This window comes from Vigna radiata, chromosome 2, assembly GCF_000741045.1.
Source record: "Vigna radiata var. radiata cultivar VC1973A chromosome 2, Vradiata_ver6, whole genome shotgun sequence".
Classification (NCBI taxonomy): Eukaryota; Viridiplantae; Streptophyta; class Magnoliopsida; order Fabales; family Fabaceae; genus Vigna; species Vigna radiata.
Window position 1 is genome coordinate 20,935,771 of NC_028352.1, and position 20,643 is coordinate 20,956,413.

At 34.1% G+C, this 20,643-nt stretch overlaps 1 pseudogene; it reads right to left on the minus strand.

Annotated features, from left to right (window-relative positions):
* Positions 1-626: 626 nt before the first annotated feature.
* Positions 627-5,961, minus strand: LOC106753127 (annotated as a pseudogene).
* Positions 5,962-20,643: the final 14,682 nt, after the last annotated feature.

A 20,643-nucleotide genomic window follows, 5' to 3' on the forward strand; every position in this document is an offset into this window, starting at 1 on the left:
GTAAACGTTCTATAATGTTTATAACATTAAATGCATGTACGATTTGTTCTTATTTCTCTATGATGCTTTGTGTTTCTTTGTTTGTGAAGATCGTGACTACACCAAACTTTATTCAAAAGTTTTGTCCAAGATCAGAAAGACATTAAGAGATAGGAAGACATTCTTACAATGTTTCCTTAATTCTTTTTGCTCTAAGGAAGTCGTACACGCTACCTCTACGAAAAGTAGTATTGCTCTAACATTACCTCACACCTGACTTTATACTTGATAGCTACATGTTTTCCTAAGGTTAACTCTCTCTGAGTAATGGATCTTTCTCAAAGAATGCTATATAAAGAGGACTGGATGAAGAGAAGAATACAATAGTTTTGTGTGTTTTACATCTTTTATTGTTTTTATCTTTTGCATGTTGATAGTGGACATAGTCGAAAAATAATATTGCGTATAGAATGGATGCATAACTTATAAAATGGCTCTCAATACGGTCAAAAGAGAAACTTTAATGGATAAGAACGTAAGAGACATTGGAATTTCCTTTTTCAAATGTCGAATTGCTTCATGGACACCCAAAAGATCATTTCTGTGCAGGTTTACATGATTCATGCAAACATATAACGTCTAAAAAGTTAATATTCAACATTAATTGATATCAGAGTTCCCTGTTTCATAGGAGTGTCCTCTTTCCATAATCTCCAAGCCTACAACATTGAAAATGCAATTATGGACCTTGAAACTTGTAATAGGAAATAAAGAAAACTTATGCTCTTTCTCTTGCATGTTCTAATAGATTAAGTCCGTGATCGGGAAAGAAAAATCCTCCATTTTTCTTGCCACTTACTATCTCTAGTAGCAATACTCCAAAGTTGTATACATCAGATTTGATAAAGAACAACCCACTAATTGTGTATTCTGGTGCCACGTACCCACTTTATGAAATTGCATAAATCAGTTAGTTTTATGTATAAATATTAAGAAAATTTAAATACAACTTATAATAATTTTAGTTGATGATACTTACNATGTCCCAACAACTTGTTTTGTATTTCCTTCTGTTTGATTTCCTCTAAACATTTGTGTTATACCAAAATCAAAAATTTTTGGATTCAACTCATTGTCTAATAGGATATTACTCGCTTTCATATCTCTATGAATGATTCTTAATCTAGAATCTTGGTGAAGATATAGAAGCCCACGAGCAATGCCATGTATAATGTTCAACCGCTTTGACCAGTTTAGGATTCCTTTTCTGGAAGAATCTGCTAAGCTTCCTGGTTTAGTACAAACAACAAGCAAATGAAGTTCTTTATCTAAATAAAATTTTCAGACTCATACCAAAGAGAAAGGAGTGTAAGCTTTTGTTGGGCATGTATTCATAGACCAAAACTTTCTCCTCTCCTTGAATGGAACAACCGAGAAGCTTTACAAGATTCTTGTGTTGTAGTTTGGCACACAGTATAACTTCATTCTTGAATTCTTGAATTCCTTGGCCAGTATTACTACAAAGCCTCTTGGCAGCAATCTCTTGTCTATGTGGGAGTGTACCCTAGAAAATTAAATCAAAGTTATTAAATAATTGAAATAATGAACTAAGTAAATGGATGAGTACTTTTCTTCTTATGGTTATTTACCCTATACACAGGTCCAAAACCACCTTGGCCAAGCATCTTGTCTCTTGAGAAATTGTTGGTGGCACGAATTATTGCAAGAAAATCAAAGAAGGGAAGATCTAAGTCTCCTTCACTGTTTTCACTTTTACTTTCTTCCGATGTTTTCTTTGTTTCCTCCCATTTAAACTAGTTAGCTTAACATCATTAAACAAGAGAACAGAGTTCTTTCACATCGAACATTATTGTAATGCAAGTTAATCATATATACGAATGTTCTGATCATCCAAAAGTAAAAATGTATGACATGTTTCTCTAACATGATACTAATAAGCAATCAGAAATCCACAGTGTAAATAATAGTTTAACTTGTTAAAGTACTTGCAATAATAAAGTTCAATGGAAGTCCGGTAATGATAGTTTACCTCTGAGCTTTCTTTTGCGCCAATAACTATATGCGAATATGAAAGCAATCACAAAAGTCAGGAAAATAACTGGAATCAGCACTACTACCAGTATCTTATGCCCTCTCTTTTCTTCAAGTGTAGTTCGTCAAAGAAATCAACTAATTGTCACTTACAAAAGCAATATGAANAGAGAAAAATCAAGGAAACTCAACGAAGAATTTAAAAACCAAACCTATTTCCGAAGCAGTCATTCGAATATATAGATCTGGCCCCAAGAGTGAAGCCACCATTAAATCGACCAAAGCTTCAAGCCAAATTATACAACCTCCACCATCTCTGATATCTAAGTTTGAATATGCAATGCAAGAACAATTTTGCAAGCATTTGGCCTTGCAATTCTCAAGAGTCAAATTTGAATCAATTCAAGATCTTGTAGTATCTAGCAATTTCAGCCCACTAAATTTTTGAAAACTATTGTCTTTTGTGCCATAGCTCCACGGGCCACTAGGCTCACATCCCTGACTCCAATCCAATGCTTTATAATTTTGTACTGATTTCAATTTGAACCCTGATGAGTCGATATTTTCTTGACTGTATTTAGTTTATTGCACTTAAATAAATCATGGAATTGTGTTTAAATTTCCATTATTTTCACGTTTTTCCTAATTCTGCTTAATTTGGTCGGAAATTTGTATTTTCACTAATTTGAATTTTCTGAGCTGATTAATTGCAATTTTGTTTGCAGGGAAATTTTGGGAAACATCATTAGGAGCATTAGGATGGTGTTGTGCACATTAAAGACTCAACATTTAGTCATTTCAATTTTAATAAAAGTGTACTTTAGTTTTCTAGAAACTTTAATTAGGATTAAGTGCATTTGGGCCCTTTTTGTGGCAAATTGGTAGAAGCCTAATTTTTGTAGGACATGTGGCTTTAGGTTAGGGTTTATTTTTGAAGGTGGACCCCACCTTGGGAGAGGATTCTCGGAAAAATGGAGAGGAAAGGCCGACACACACTTGCAAGCTCTCATTTTTACACACTTTGCATGGGTTTCATGAACTTTCTCCTTGGGAGCTTGTAGGGTTTCGTTTTCTTTGAGCTATGAAATGACCAAGATCATATTTTTCTTCTTCTCTTTCTTGAATCTTGATTGTCTTTGCTTGGTGGTGGTGAAAAACCACTCCATTTTCCCTTTTGTTTCTTGTTCTTTGAAGTTGAAAGTATGAGCTTGAGGTTGTTTCTTTGCATTTTCATGATGGGTCTTTGGTTTGAATGAAGAGATATTTCGTTTTTCTCCCCATTTGCTGCAGTATTTTCGTTTTCCATTTAGTTTCCTTGGTTGGATGATGAAAAGGAAGTTCTTGTTGAGTTTTGTAGTGAAGGAAGTTTGAGTTGGTGCATGGATGTTTGATGTTTGGACCCTTTTGTTCTTGTGCTTTTGTTTGATGATTGGGAGCAATATTTTGTGCTGAACCTTGTGCTATTTCCTCATGGTTGGACGGTGTTGCAAAGGGGGCTAGGGATTCCATTTTGTTTTTAGCAAAAGTTTGAAGAAAAATAAGTGTTGGGTTGGTTGGTAGAAGTTAGAATTTGGGGTTGTTGTTCTTGTAATCTTTTGCAATTGAAAGTTTGGGTTTCTTGAGTGTGTTTTCGGTGGAGAAAAGTGGAGAAGGAATTTTGATGATGGTTGAGAAGTGAGAAAACTGTTTAGAGTGTAGAAGGGAGAGAGAAATGGAACATTTAATTTTTACCCGATTTAGACAAGCACATGTTGAGACACATTTACCATAGAAGGAATATTGCCATTTTGGTCTTTGCCCTTTGCTAGCTTTACCGAGAATTGCATTGAGGAAGAGGATGGTTGTGTTTGTTTTTATTCCATTTGACCTTGCACATGTGGCACCTTGGTAGAAGAGATTAAAGCACCTTTTGGAGTGTGGAATGTGGAAGGCAACCTTTGCAACAAGGAGGAAGTTTGGTCTCGGCAATTTGGCTTTGGGAGTGTGTTGATTTCCGAACTTGGTCTTTTGGGAGAGAGAAGAGCACGGTTTTCATGGTAGAAAAGTGTGGAAAGCAAGGTTTGACTTGGAGAGTGAAGCACATGGCACAAAAGGAAGCAACACATTAATTGGTTTGTTGAAGGAAGAGAATGAATGGGATTTTGGTGCATGAGGCTTACGTACAAGAAGGTCTTGTGGGCCATTTTCAATTTCAATCTCTTTATTTGGTGCACACTTGGTCACATGAATTGCTAGGAAATAGTTGTGTTTGTTTATTTCTTTTGTTTTAAATTAAATTGCATAGTAGGATTAATTACTTTTTAGTTTCTCTAATTTAGCTTTGCATTTAACTTAATTTAAATTTGTTAGGTAGTTGTTTGTTGCCTTGTTGGGGTCTAGTATTTTATTTTATTTTGTCTTAATGTTGTCTAAAATGTTTGGTCTTGTTACCTAAGTTGTCATGTTAGCTTAAATTAACTGTGTTGGTCATTAGCGATATTGCATTGCTTCTTTGAGATTTCTAGACTGTATGTGTGATTGCCACTCTGACTTCAAATATGTATTTGCACTTGCAATTGGGTATACACTTAGTAGCCCAGTTGGTGTTGAGTCTTTTCTTAGTTGATGAAACTGCATGGTGTAAATTAGATTTGATGTTAACAATGCGTTCACTTAGTCCGCTTTTATGAAAACATAATTAGCCTGCGCTTAGTTGATTAATTGTGTTTGATTAGGGGTTTGAGTTGGCTTTATTTTGTTGATCTGTGATAGGAAGCATTGTAATTAAGTTAATGACCAACCGTCTTCAGTCTGTCTTTGAAACCGTTTTAGATCTGTGTTTACGTTAGTATTTTGATTTTACTCATTCGTATTCACAAACTTTTCACAACCCCCCCCCCCACTTCGTGTTTGACTTAATTCTAGAACCGCAAAATTGGTCCTTGAGACACGACCTAGGAGTCATTTCCTAGCTATACTGCATTTTTTATATGCTCATAAAATTTTGCATGGGGTGCGACACTCATCAAACCCCATTAAACACTTGCAGTGCAATGGCTCACCACCATTACAACTCCCATAAGGGCCACAAACATTGTAGCTATAACATTTGCCTCTCAGAACCACGAAATAAAGACTCCAAGTTTGGTTCTCATTAATCCAATTATAGCGTTGCCGAGAATTTGTAATAAATGAATTGCTAACAAATTTGTATGTATAATACACTTCATTTGGAGTGGAATTAAATTCTAAGTTGTAACGGGGAGTGTATTTGCCACTGAATCTGACACCATTCCAAGGGCCACTTCTATAATACTCACTAGAACCTTTCCACATAACCAGTTCACGAGTGTTACCAAGCTCCATACCCCAACTGAAGTTCCCTGTAGAAGGGTCATCCCAGTTCTTCCACGCGGTTAATCGCCAGATGATACCCTTCTTAAGGTTCCATCCAATCTTCATTCCTGGAAGAAAAGTATCAAGAGGATAGTCAAAGCTTTCCCACAAGAAATTCCGTGGATTTGAATCTTTCTCATATCTTACCACCAATTTCCTTGAGTCCAAAAGCTGAACAATTATACTTTGTGCTTTTGTTACTTCCGTTGTGTTTGGTGACCAAACGAGAGTGTTGTTATTTCTGAGGATCACAAGCTTTCCTTGTATACTTATGCTCAACTTGCTGAAGTTATCCTTAACTGGGTTTTCACGGTTGGCAACCTAAACAACGGTTTTAACTGGGATACTTTTGTACCATATTCCAGGGTAACAATTTGTAGTTGTATTACTGTTGCTTGGACTGAAGAAACCCATTTCAAATGTTCCATCTTTTGACACCAAGGTTGCGCCATCAGGAAGGAACTGCGACCCGTTAAAGGTATCAGTTGTAGATGAAATTGAAGGCAACAACATGCTTAGTTCGGCAAAAAGAAACAGAAAAGTGTAACAGACCATGGCTTTGTGAAATTATTGATGCACAGTGAATTGTATGTTTTGTGGCTGCAACATGATTAATAAGGTGTTTCAATATCTAACAGCTTTTAAATTTGTGAGTGTGACTGGCTTAACTTTATATTGAGACGACCTATATACAAAATTCTATAATCGAATAAATTACAGGAATACATGTCCAAATAATTGAATAATTTTTTTGAAAGTAATAGCTGACTTTGGTCTATCATATAATTGAACAAATATTATTAAAAGTAAAGCATGGTAATTTTTCCAAGGATTTAGAGATTTTACTTTTAGTTTAGGACAAACAGTTAACTAATAACCTATGCCCTTCTATCAAACATTTGAACACATTTTACTGCATATCATACATCAATAGTTCAGCCACAACCATAGCAACCTACGCATGTTGTTCTAAACAAAGGTCACAAGTAATTAATGACAACTATTATCCACCTACATTTAATAGTCATATCATCTAGTTCATCACAGACTCAAAGTCTAACTATTGGAATTTTGTGACTCAAACAGCATGTGGTTGAAAGAGTCAAAGCTGTTAAATAATCTAGGTTTAATACCTATTTTGGTCCCTCCTTTGGGAGGGTTTGTTCAAAGTGGTCCCTTCTTTTTTCAAAAGTTCACTTTAGTCCTACCTTTCGCAAAAACTTTCAAGTTGGTCCTTTTTGGTAACGGCGTTAAGTTCACTAACGGCAGAGCTACCATGTGTGTAATGTTTGATGATGTGGCATTGTAATTTGTTTAAAAAAAAATGTATAATGATGATGTGTAAATGAATATAATTAGGGTTGGATTAAAAAAGGGATTAGGGGCTTCGTCTCCGGCGTCGCGCGCTGTTGCATCAGGTGCAGTTACTCATAGTCCATGACAACAAAAACCCTCTTCTCAACGCCTCATCAACTTCTCCTTTTCCATCTTCCACCACCGTATTCATCACATCACCCTTGCCATTCTTCGCCCCTAAACTTATGTTTTTAACCCTTTTATCCCATGCCAAAACAGAGCTCATCTTGTTTTCTGCAAAACTTCCAACTTTCCGATCATGAAGGGTAGATGCGTCACAGCCGTGGAACAACCCCAGGCTCGCTTGATTTGGAGCAACACCGAATACAATAGAGTGAGATTCTAAGTAGGTGCACGACAACCTCTGGTCGTGTTTGATTGCAATGCTAAGAACACAACATTGGACATTCATAGGGACAAATTTTTGGTAGAAGATTTGATGAATGGGGTATTGGGTGTGAGATAGATTGAGGATAATAGGGGTAGTTGCGAGGAGTTTATTCTTTTTTTATGTTGACTTGGTTCAGCTTGGTTGATGTTGGTCTTCCTTGTTTGAGGTATATTGTTGTTGATGTTGGAAAACAAGGAAGAGAAAGGTGTAATGGAAAACAAAAAGGGGGGGTTTAGACTGCAGGTGGCCGTGATGTTGAAGGGTTTAATTGGGATTACCCCTAATTCCTTTTTTAATCCAACCCTAATTATATTCATTTACACCTCATCATTATATTTTTTTTTAAAACAAATTACAATGCCACATCATCAAACATTACACACCTGGCAGTTCTGCCGTTAGTGAACTTAACATCGTTACCAAAAAGGACCAACTTGAACAGTTTTTGCGAAAGGTAGGACTAAAGTGAACTTTTGAAAAAAGGAGGGACCACTTTGAACAAACTCTCCCAAAAGAGGGACCAAAATAGGTATTAAACCTAAAAATATTCATATTCTATTTCTTAGGAGAGTTTTAAGCATTATTTAAATTAATTAGTTTAGCATATATTTTTTAGAAAGTCAGTTACAAATTATGTAGTATAAATATTTATGCTTATGCTCAATAAAAGATATCAGTTTCCCTTTTATTCTTTTACCTCTTATACGTTAAAACCCAACAATTGGTATCAGAGCAAAAATCATCTTATGGGATCTGTGATATAACCCATAAACACCTACAACCACAAAATAGCCACCACACATAAAATGGAATCTCAAACCTCGTTTGCTACAGTTTCTATACCTGTATTTGATGGACAAAACTATCAAATGTGGGCTGTCAAAATGGAAGCATAACTAACGATGTATGGGAAGCGCTAACAAGACTACGAAGTGACTCCCTTGCCAGATAATGCTACGATTGCTCAAATGAAAAATCACAAAGAAAGCAGGCTTCGAAAGTCCAAAGCCAAATCAATTTGGTTCACAGTTGTATCTCCAGTCATTTTCAACATAATAATGATGTTGAAAACAGCACATGAAATCTGGAAGTTTTTGAAGGAAGAGTGTGAAGGCAATGAGAGAGTCAATGGAATGCAAGCTTTGAATCTAGTTCAAGAACTTGAGATGCAGAAGATGAAAGATTCAGAGACGATCAAAGATTATGCGGACAAGCTTCTCGGCATTGCAAACAAAATATGTCTTCTAGGCATTGAGATTCCTGATTCTCGAATTGTTCAAAAAATACTTGTAAAAATTCCAGAAAGATATGAAGCCACATTGACTTCCTTGGAGAACTCAAAAGATTTTTCTACTATTACCTTGGCAGAACTTTTGGCAGCACTTCAGTATCCAGAACAAAGAAGACACATGAGAGAAGAAGGTCATATTGAAGGGGCTTTGGCAGCTAAATTTATGAAAAAAAGGTCAGGAAGTTTCAACCACAAAAATGATAACAAATCCTCTCATGTTTTTCCATCATGTCCTTTTTGTAAGAAAAATAATCATCCACATACAAAATGTTGGTGGAGGCCAGATGTGAAATGCCATAAATGTGGAGAAAATATGCAAGTCATCAAAAAAACAATAGAATGTACAAGTTGTGGTTGAAGACGGTGAAAAAGATGAACTTTTTGTTGTTTCTTGTTTTGCCACTACAAGATCAACAGAAAGTTGGCTAATTGATAGTGGTTGCACGAACCACATGACTTACGATAAAGAATTATTCAAAGATCTTGATGCAACCTACAACACAAATGTCAAAATTGGAAACGGGGCAAAAATAGCAGTGAAGGGTAAAGGAACCATCGCGATCAAAGGTTGCACAGGTTTGAAATTAATTACTGATGTTTTATATGTTCCTGAAATTGACCAAAACTTGTTGAGTGTTGGCCAACTTCTAGAGAAAGACTATAAAGTTTTATTTGAAGAAAAAACCTGCATGATTAAAGATTCAGATAATAAAGAATTATTCAGAGTTCAAATGAAAGGCAAGAGCTTTGTTTTGAATTTGATTAATGAAGAGCGGTTTGCTCTGCACAAGGTTGAAGATAAAACGCAGCTACAAGGGTTTCCTGAATTAGAAGACAAATCATCCGTATGTGTAACTTTGCAATATAGAAAACAAACGAGGTTGCATTTTCCAAAAGACAAATGGAGAGCAACAAACAAGCTGCATAATGTCGGAAGACCTAAAAGAACCCCATCTCTGAATGACAAGAAAGTAAAGCTAGTGGGTGTTAAAGTTGATGGAAGTCAAATTAAACCAAAAAAATTGGAAGAAGAAAAGCATCCTAAGACAACTCTTCCTGAAACAAAAGCTAAAAATGCGGAGCAACAAGGCAATACTGAAAAGGTGAAAGACGCTGACAACTTAGAGTTAGACGCAGTTCTTGAAAAGATAAAGAAACCAGAAGTGATCAAGACTTCCAAAAGTAAAGGAACTTTAGATGATACGGACAATGATGAAAAGACTTAAAGTATGTTGACTTTGAGTCAAGGAGGAGTATTGGAATTTTGTGACTCAAACAGCATGTAGTTGAAAGAGTCAAAGTTGTTAAATAAAAATATTCATATTCTATTTCATAGGAGAGTTTTAGGCATTATTTAAATTAATTAGTTTAACATATATTTTTTAAAAGTCAGTTACAAATTATGTAGTATAAATATTTATGCTTATACTCAATAAAAGATATCAATTTCCCTTTTATTCTTTTACCTCTTATACGTTAAAACCCAACACTAACCATTGATATGACATTCTACTCCTCACAACATCTCCTTTTTATCATCACCCAACCAGCACATACATAATAGTTTAATTTGCATATAACTAGAGAAATAGGGAAACTTCAATGATCAGGCTTATCAGTATCTGGTTAACATTCAATATTTAAACCAATAAGTTCAGATAGATAATTCACAACGCCTCCCTTAAAACAAACCTTCCTTCTTTCAGTTTCTACCCTCTCTCTTACTACATTCAAAGCATTGAATGCTCTTAAGGACGCCGCACACTTCCCCCTAACGTGCTTAGGTTTGGGTTTGATCAAGAATTAAAAAAAATGAAGAAGGAGAGGGACGAGGAAGAGAATGGCATTTCTGGTCGAAGGCTTTGTTTTCTCTCACGAAGAAGGAGAGGGTTCAAACCACGTCCACTAAGCCACATACCCAAGCAACACAACCATATACCACTAGACCAAGTTTACTGTACTGATATCATAGACATTTTAATTTTATTTAAGTTATCTTGTTTTGCCCATTTTCACATTTACATATTNTAATTTAAACAATTAGTTTTTTCCACACCATAAATATGTACAACCAGACTTTTACTCCACCACAACTAGCTCTAGCTAATACATACATGATAACTAATAAAATATATTCTATTTGATTAGCAAGCAAGATTCCGATCACACATTCAAGAACATCTACCACCCAGGTTTAATAAGCTTCTCTAATTCCTCCAACACCAAACTCTTACTTCTAGCACTAAGCTTCCATCATCCATTATTGACTTTAACTCATCATTAGCTAAGTTACTTTCATTCATTACCGATCTTTACATCTGAGTTCTCTTTCTAAGTGTTCAAAGTTAGGTTTAGGCTTTCAGCTATCATTTACTTCTTTGATGAGTTAGTGCTTAAATATCTTTGGAGAAAGTTGAGTTAGTTTTGTAGACGATCTGTTCAAAATAACGTTTATAGGTGAAGTATGACAAGCTCACAAGTGCTACGTACATCATGCTTAGAAATTTAGTCGCGAAAAAGATCTTGAAAACACTATTCAACCCCCCTTCTAATGTTTTCTTGCAACTTCAGGATAACTTGACCACCCATGTTGGAGGTATTAGTGTGATTTGATGGAGTTAAAAGTATACCACTAAAGGGAGGGTGTGAAGGGTGATATTGTTTTAGTCATTGAGTGAATAGACCATTAATGGCATGACTACTGGAAAACTATGAAATACCGAAGGATAAATATCGACGGCCTCGAAGCCTTCGGTAATTCTGAGTTACCGAAGATTTTCCGACGGTCATGTTATGTGTAGATTACCGAGGGCCTTTGACCGTTTGTATTGGCACAGTGACTTTACCGAAGGTTTATGACCGTCGGTATATTAGTCAGACTTAATGAAATAACAATTTGGGATTTCAGTCTCCCATTCTGCCAAAATATTTTTTCGAGAAAGCTTCTCCCTTCTTCCCGTTACTCTTCCTCTGTCACCCAACCACTGTCGTTCGTTCCACCCTTCCCCATTTTTTTTAAATTTTTCCTCAATCGCTGTTTTTTTCTCTCCTCTATTTCGATTTTGTCGAGCAAAGAGCTGTCTTGGGGGTTCTTGCATTCCTTCTTCTTCCTCTCGTGTCTTGGGGGTTCCCAACTGCAGCTGCAACATTTCTTCTGAGAAGCCAACCGAAGTGAACATTGAGGTCGTTCTTGCATTCCTGGTCTTCAGGTGGTTGAGCGCACCCCATTGACGGTGTCGACCGTAGGATTCGTGGTTGTTCGAGGTGCGTTGAGGGATTTATGAGCCGGTTGGTGCTGCGGTTGAGCAAATGTGATTGAAGGGTGTTTGTCGATGCCAATTTATGTTGTGTTTCTCGCTATAGTCGTGTAGGGAGGTTGTTGGTGTTGTCGTGGTGCATTTAGGGATTTCTTCAAGGTTAGTGTTCTAATGTGTTCGTGTGAATGGGTTTTTGCTAAGTGTATAGATACATGATTTCTACAATGAAGTTGTTATGCTTAAACTGAATTTAAGTAATTTTGTTAACTTTTTTCTTCCTGATTTTGATCATCTATTTGAGTAAGCATCCAAGCCTTTGATATTTCTTGAGTTCTCGGCCAACTTTAGAATAAAATTTCAAACTTAGAACCAAAATGGGAGAGGGATGAAAGTATCTGAGGTGTTTGTTTGATATGTGTGTTGAAGTCAAATTATGGAGTGGAGTCAATAAGACTTTGTTGAGAATTTTAGATTGAGGGTTTAGGAGCTTTTAAGTTAGCACAACATCTAATGAAAAATCAAGTTGTGTTCTTTAGTTTTCTTGTTCGCTGGTTCTAACCAGAGGTATGAATGATATATGGTCTGATTGGTCGTGAGGTGTGTTGGTAACACTAAAATTGGTAGACAGAAAACAAAATTATTTGTTGATGTTTAGTTGAATGCTGAAAAGGTTGATTGTTGGTGGTTTAAAATGGAAAAGTTTCATTTTGGGATACTTATGTAATTCACATTAGAAGTTTCCTAAACTTGAATTAAAGTATGCTTGCATTGAAATTAGAGGAATTTTCAAAAAGAAAAAGTGAACACTTTGTTTTAATGCTGCCCTATTAAAAAGAAAGAGTGAATGCTTTTGAATTTCATGTACTATAATGAAGATGATTGGAATGATTGTATGCTGACCTAACCTATTGTTATCACTGATTAAGAGTTGCTTTGAAGTGGTATCAAATGAAAAAGTTACATGTGTTGTTCATTTTTTTTCCAGTTTTAGCCCTTTGCTTTAGCCTATATAAAGGCTTGACTGGTCATTTTAGAAAGTCACTTAAATAGTGCTTCCTTAGTAGGATTGTAGTAGTATTAGCTTTGGTTAGTTTCCCAGAAACCTTTTTCTCTGGTTTTGTAAATTTCTAGTACTATTGTCAAGGGCTGTTTCAGGTTCCCTCAAAGCATTTCTGTTTTTCGTTTGATTCTACTTTACTATGATGCATTTTGTTTCATCTTATGATTCCTGATGTATGATGGTTCACCAGTCTGATAGCACCATATATATATTTAATCATATATTAGACATCATATATGCTTCATTGATATTTGGTAGATTGGATGTACACTGTTTCAATATTCCATTTTATTTGGGTGTATGAACCTAATCAAGAGTGATCGTGGTTTAGTCACTTATTGTTATTGGAAGAGTTATCACTTTGTTAATTGTTTTGCATGTTCTTATTTCTTTATATTATTTTTGTTAGTTCACTCCTATTGTTTGTGTTTATTGTGTTGATCATATAATATTTGTGTTATACGGGAGCAAATGATGATGCAGATGGTACAAATGTTATCTGGGAGCAGCAATAAGAGGATAGGAAAGATTAAAGAGAGAATATTATTAATTTCGTTTTGAATAAGATTTTTTTAAGCAATGTAATGTTACCTTTGAAATTATATTCATGTAAGGACTCTTTAGTGTATTATTTTATAACTTGTATTACAGGAAATAAGTTGGCTGAGTAATTTATTTGAAAACAAAATAAATTTTGAATTTATTACGTTTTCATGAAACTTGAATTCGGGGCATTACATCAACTATTTATGTGTATNTATATGATTTATTGTATTTAATTCATGTTTAGCTTATATCTAATATGATTTAATTGTTTTAGAATAATATTTTTGCACATGACCTTTTTCTTTTGGTGTTTCTTGTGTCTTCATTTGTTTATTTTGCAATCATTATCTTATTGGTGTGAGTATATGAGGGGGAGGTATTGAAGAATCNCTAAAGAAAGATAGTGATACAACAAATTTTTTCTTTTTCGTCTAGCAATGATAAATAGTTCTTTTATATATATTATAGTTATATGTTTTAAATAATTGTATTAATATTATATCTATAATTTGAGATAAATATGCTTTGTTTATTTTAACACTTGTAAGTTACTAAAATTGGGATGGTAGTATTAAGAAAAATAAATTGCATCTCATTTTTAATAATTTCAATTTCTTATTTTAAAAAATAGTTTATTAAAGAATATTTTGAAAAAAATTAGATACATTAATAACAAAATATTGTTTTTAAAATATCATATAAATAATTATTTTTTATAGTTATCAAAATTATTCTTTTAATTATAAACATTAACATTAATATCTCATTTATGATGCTTGTTTACAATTTTCAATATGTGAAAAAAAAAATTATAAACTGAAACATATAGTTATTTTTACCAAAAAAGATGAAACGTAAACTTTTATATTTTTATTTTACAATCTTGCAGTATATGTGTGTATAACAAGAATAATAATGAAATTTTTTAATTAAATATCATCATAATAATATATATGATTAAATTTGTCTCTGTATATGAATGTGATATTTAAAAATAAACATGTTTACCATATTTATTAATATACAAGTCAAGTAATTAATTATATGGAATGAAACGAATAAGTTCTATTTTGAAATACTTTACCAAAATTAAAATATATTATGAAAGCTGAAAATAAAACAAAAATGTCATAAGATGTGTATAGTACACTCAATGACGCAACTACTATTGCAAATATATANAAACAAAAATGTCATAAGATGTGTATAGTACACTCAATGACGCAACTACTATTGCATATATATATATATATATATATATATATATATATATATATATATATATATATATATATATTAAATATAGAGAGTAAAATGATAAATATATTGTAGTGTTTTTGAAACATACAGAGGAATACGTTTTCATTAAAACAATCTATAATAAAACTAAAAAACTGATCTCAATTATCTTATATTTTATAATTTTAAGAAAGAGTTTATAAAAAAACATTTAGAAAAAATTTGAAATATTATTATAAAATATTATTTTTAAATATAAGATAAAAAAAATTCCTTTTTAATGATTATTAAAATTAATTGTAATTATAAACATTAACATCAATATTTCTTTTATAACTTTTATTAATAACTTTGAATTTATGAAAAAAATTATTTTTGTTTAGATTAAAATTTATAATTCTTTTTTACCAAACAAATAATGTATAGTGAGAGATGATTGTAGAGTAACATAAAAGAATCAAGATGCAATGTAGTTGAGTGATCAATAAATTATTTTGAATCATAAAAAAATTGGAAAGTTTTCAAGATTGAATTGTAAATTGCACAAAAAGATTATGCATAAAAAAGTGCAAATTCAAACGTATTTCGCCAATCATATAAAAAAAATCAAAGTAAATAGTTGATATTAAAGTTTATTAAGACATAAAATGTTCTGATTAATTTAAAAGTATTTATTATTCTTTTAAGTTGCAAGTGAATGATTTGAACAAAAATTTATTTTTTCTATTATATAGGATTGTTATATATATATATATATATATATATATATATATATATATATATATATATATATATAATGACAATAAAGTCAAAATAGACCACTTTCTAAAGCTGAACATATATTCATAGTTTTGTATACATAAATAGTCAATTATATATAGCTGTTTATCCCGTAAAAGCAAAAATATACAAATTATTTCATATTATTTTAAATTGTTTTAATTGATTTGGTGAAACTAAATTCATTAAATGAGAGGATTTTAAATTATGTATTCAATAACAACTTCAAAATGTATGTATCTCATGTTAATTTTATTCCATTTCTATTAAAAAAAATAATTAAGTTCATTTAATTATTACAATTGTTTATTTATATATCAAAGACACAATAACTACCCTAAACAATACTCTTTAACACAGATAACTTTATCTAATCAATTTATTCTAAACCCAACATATTACTTTATATTAAATCATTATAGGCATTAATATTTGAAAACAAAATATATTATTATCAACAAACTTACCATATTTTTTTTATTATTCCTATTTTAATTGTTATTATTATTCTAAATAAATGTCGCATAAATTTTATTATTGTTTATACATAATAAAATATATTCTTACAAATATTCAATGAATTTGTATTTTAATAAATCCGTAGGTTGTACGTGTCAAAATACTATTAAAACTTATAAAACGTAAACCCAAAAGCAAAATACTCTAAAATTACATATTTAATCCTATATGATTTCCTTGCAGGTAATTGTCTAATGCATTCTCCTTATGCTAACCCTAGATGAATGTGTAGTTTCATATATTTCCTTTTTTTGTCATTTATGACTTCTATTTGCTAGCCCTAGATCTAGCTTCTTAAATTTCTCTTTTATCTAGAAAACTCCTATAAAAGGACGTGCAGTGAAGTCAAAAAAGTCTGCTACGCCTCTTCATTATCTTCAGACGCTCTTCATTACAACATTCATTTCTTGCCAGCCAGACATGTACCTTAAATAAGAAAATAAATTTAAGCTCCATCACTGTTAAGCACTCTCCTATGTTTCCATGCAAAACACAATTACAGTAGATAAAACCACAACTACAAAGTAGGATAAACTTGTATCGACTTCGACATATACATATATATATATATATATATATATATATATATATATATATATATATATATATATATATATATATATATATATATATATATATTTCTGTCAAACCTTAAAGCACGATCTCTTGATTGTAAAAAGAAGGTTGTTGTACACTGGATTCCAGTTACCAACCTTCAAAATTTATCATAAATATATAAAAATATATGTCAAAAAGTTTAAGTTATTGTCAGTGTGATAACCTATTTAGTTTAATCCATGCATAAATTTATACTTCAACAATAAAAGTAAAAATGCAATATTTATAGACATTTTAGAGAATAAAAACATAATTGTTATAGTCATGTATGATTGGTTTAAGAAAGAAGGTTGAAGGGACCCAATACATGACACCGATACTACATATGTTAAATTTGTGTCTCCTGTTCAAAGTTATCATCAAGCATGCAAGCAGTACCACAACTCAAATGACTCTAGAAAATGAAGGTCTGCAATTCATATAAAACATCCAATTTAGTATTCATTCAATTTTTTTCCTACTTTGGAGAATGACTAAACGCATTCGTTCAAAGATGCAAAGGTTGCCAAGAACACAACAACAACATTAACATGCCCCCACCAAGTTGCATGACATTGTCTCCCCCTAGCCATTCGTCCAGTGGGAGATAGATATTGTTAGACTTTTTCCAATCGAGAGAACACAAAAGAAATTCCTCCTCGTGGCCATCGACTATTTCTACAAGTGAGTGGAAGTCGAGCCCTTGGCCACCATTACTAGCCAAGAGGTCCAAAAGTTCATCTGGAAGATCATATGTCATTTTCGACCACCCCCGCACGATTGTAAATGATAACGGTCGACAATTTATTGATAAAAAGGTGGTTGGTGGCTGAGTTCTACAAAAACTTAGACATTAAACATGTAACTAGTTGTATCGAACATTATCAGACGAATGGTCAAGCTGAGGCAATGAACAAAACCATCATAGTTGAGTTGAAGCATCGATTGGTAGATGCTAAAGGTGGATGGGTGGACGAACTACCATAAGTCCTACAAGGATACCGTTTCTCACTGTACGGTACGATCGCCGAGATCTCATTCAACTTAACATATGGTATTGATGTCATGCTTCCCATTGAAGTGGGCAAACCATCTACCAGGAGGAACTTGGAATACTTGGGCCTACACGAGGAACAACTCCGAGTAGAACTAGACACATTACTATAAAGATGCAAATCATTAGCCATGCGGGAAGAAGCCTAGAAAAGAATTGTCCCCCGAAGGTATAATACCAAGGTCAAGCCAAGAAGTTTCCTAGAAGGTGACTTGTTATGAAGGAAGATGTGCGAAGCAAGAAAGCACCGAGCACATGGAAAGCTCATTGCAAATTGGGTAGGCCTATTCAGAGTGGTCGGTGACTTGAAGAATGATGTGTATCAACTCAAGTACCCGAACAGTGAAGCGATCCCCAACACTTGAAACTCATCACACCTCAATTTTTATTGTAGTAAAAAACTCCATGTAACACATTGTGACTGTTAATAAATCAGGATTTTCTGAAAGATATTTTATGCAAATTATTCATCCCAACGACCTTAATCGCACAAAGAGAGCACAAGCCTAAGGAACGTTCTATGTTAACTCTTAGATCTAAACAATCGGTGAGGAATATTCTTTCTGAACTCTCAACGCATCACAAAATGCCAACCCAAGGAAACATTCTTAGTGAACTTTCACCGCATCGCAAAACGCCAAGCCTAACATTCTAAGTGAACTCATAAAGCTAACCGATGGGTGAGGAACATTCTTAGTGAACTCCTAGAGCTAAATGATTGGTAGGGAATGTCTCTTAAGCATTTATAAAAAAACAAAGAATGAATTTTCACATAACTGTTGGATTATCATTTGACCACAATCAAAGAAAGTTAGATAACAATTATAAGTCAAAAAGAACTACGTAGCAAAAGCGTGATAATACACAACTATATGTCACGCTAAAGCACATAAAAGTAATAAGAAGATAACAAAAATTTAACTTTTGGCAAAAACGAAATATCATTCTCATTAACTTGTATAGGGGTATACAAAAGAGAGATCGAGTGGAAAACAAGGTAACTTAAATCAAAAACATTATTTTTCGGACGACCCCAATTACAAATTGACTAGAAAATAATTAAAAAAATGCAAAAACCCCAACACCTAGGGAGGTTCTTCATTTATCCCCACCCGTCGGACTCTCTTTCCCACCTTTGTCTTCCTCATCGACTTCTTTCATTTGAACCTATATGTGTTGAGGGTCTTCTAGAACGGTTGTCTGCTCTTAATTCTCCTGAGCAGTAGGATCGGGAATATCAACTACCTACCTATCAACAACCATCTTCATAACATCAAAGCTCTCATAGTCAATAGGGATGTTGAAAAAGAGGGCAGCTTGTAAATCACCTTTTGGAAGTTGTTGATGTGTTCAATGTAAACCTCACTCTTGAACATTTCATTTTCTTTAGTTAACATGGCCTTCTGTACCAAATGTTTGCCCTGCTTGGCCAACAAATCCTTGCATTGAGAGCCCACCCATTGAAGGTCAAGCTTTAGGTCATCGTTCGCATGTTGAAGTTGTTTGTAGGTGATGCGGGCATCGGTGGGGGACCCTCAGGCCTTCTTTTTGTTTTCCTCCTCGACCTTCCTCACCTCCTGAAGTTGGCGATTCAGCTCTTCGTGACCTCCCCGGTGTTCTTGAGCTCATCCTTGCAACGACGACCATAAGAATAAAGTCGCTCGACTTCCACTTATCCAAAGCGGCCATGAGACCTGAAATAAAGCACACAATTTAGATAAGTTAAAAAGACCAGTTCTAAAATAACACAATGAAAGACTTACCGAACACTCTACTACATAGAGCGTCTGAGCCAAGGTAATTAATGAGGTCGTAGGAGAGGACTTTGTGAGGTAGCTGATTGATCAAAAGGTGGCCTCCTTTATTGAAACCTTGATGAAGTTGGTCTTGAACCCATTATAGGAGGTGTTCAAAAGGGTGAACAACGTCTGGTCTTTCTCTAAAATGAGAGACACCCAAGATTTGTTAGGTGTCGTCAAGTCTTGAAAAAATACAAGAAAGATATTGTCTCGGGGTCAAGCCCAAGGCCTTGTAGATGACGACGAATGCCTGCATGAATGTCGCCCTGTTCGGGTGTAGTTGGGTCGAGCCACGTTCAACTCCCGTAAAACGCCCATTTGAAAGTCAGAGAATGTGAGCCGAACGGACATGTCACGAAATACCGTCGAGTACGCATAGAAGAAATCTAACATGTAACCCTCCTTTCCATGGCAAGCCCGCTTGGTTCACTTACAAACGACAAGCTTGACACATTCGGCATCCGCAACCTCTGCCACAAATTTAACGTGATCCTTAAAACCCTCCAATGATGAACCAGTTTTGAAGTAGGAGACATAATTCCCCACCTAATGGGAATCCCAACCATATCCTAGAACGGGTGGCAGTAGCATGTAGGACCTTGTCCATTCCCCAACATCATCTTTTTCTATGGCAGCCATCGCACCCTCATCAACAGGAGCGACCTCATTATTAAAGTATATGTTTGTTCCACCGTTAACTAAAGCCTTGCCCTGCTCGGTTGACATTATGATGGAAGAGCCGACACACAACGACGACTCTAATGCATCACTAGAGTACCCTCGGCTTCCCCTCCCAATGGACTCCTTAGAAGAAGTAAGTTCCACAGTCAATATTATTACCTTAGAATGAAGGGTGACTAAAACACTCGGTAACAAAGATAAGAAAAAGAATAAGTGTGAAAATGACAACAACCCCACTTCCTATTTGATAATGCCCGATCATGGCAGATCGATGAAGAATTCATTAAATAATGTGCAAATCGTGGTAGCAATCAAAATATGCTTCGAAAACCAACCCTAACTAGCTGTGACACACTCGAATTCATAGCTAAAGAGCTCAAGAGAGGAGACACGTGCTACAAACCCTAGGTTCGAATCATAATTTGTGGTTGAACACGGGTTGATGGTAAAAGAGGTTCAATAGGTGGAAATGGCTAACAATTTGATGCAAAAGAGTTAACAAGGTGACAAAGGAATAGAGGATTAAAATGAAGCTAAAATACCTCTGGCTAATGAAGAGCTTACATTCGGTAATGAGAGACAATGTGGAGACTGAATGATGAAGTGGATGAATCGAGAGGATGACATGAAAGAGCTTGGGAGAACTTGCAAACCAATATTAGGTTTC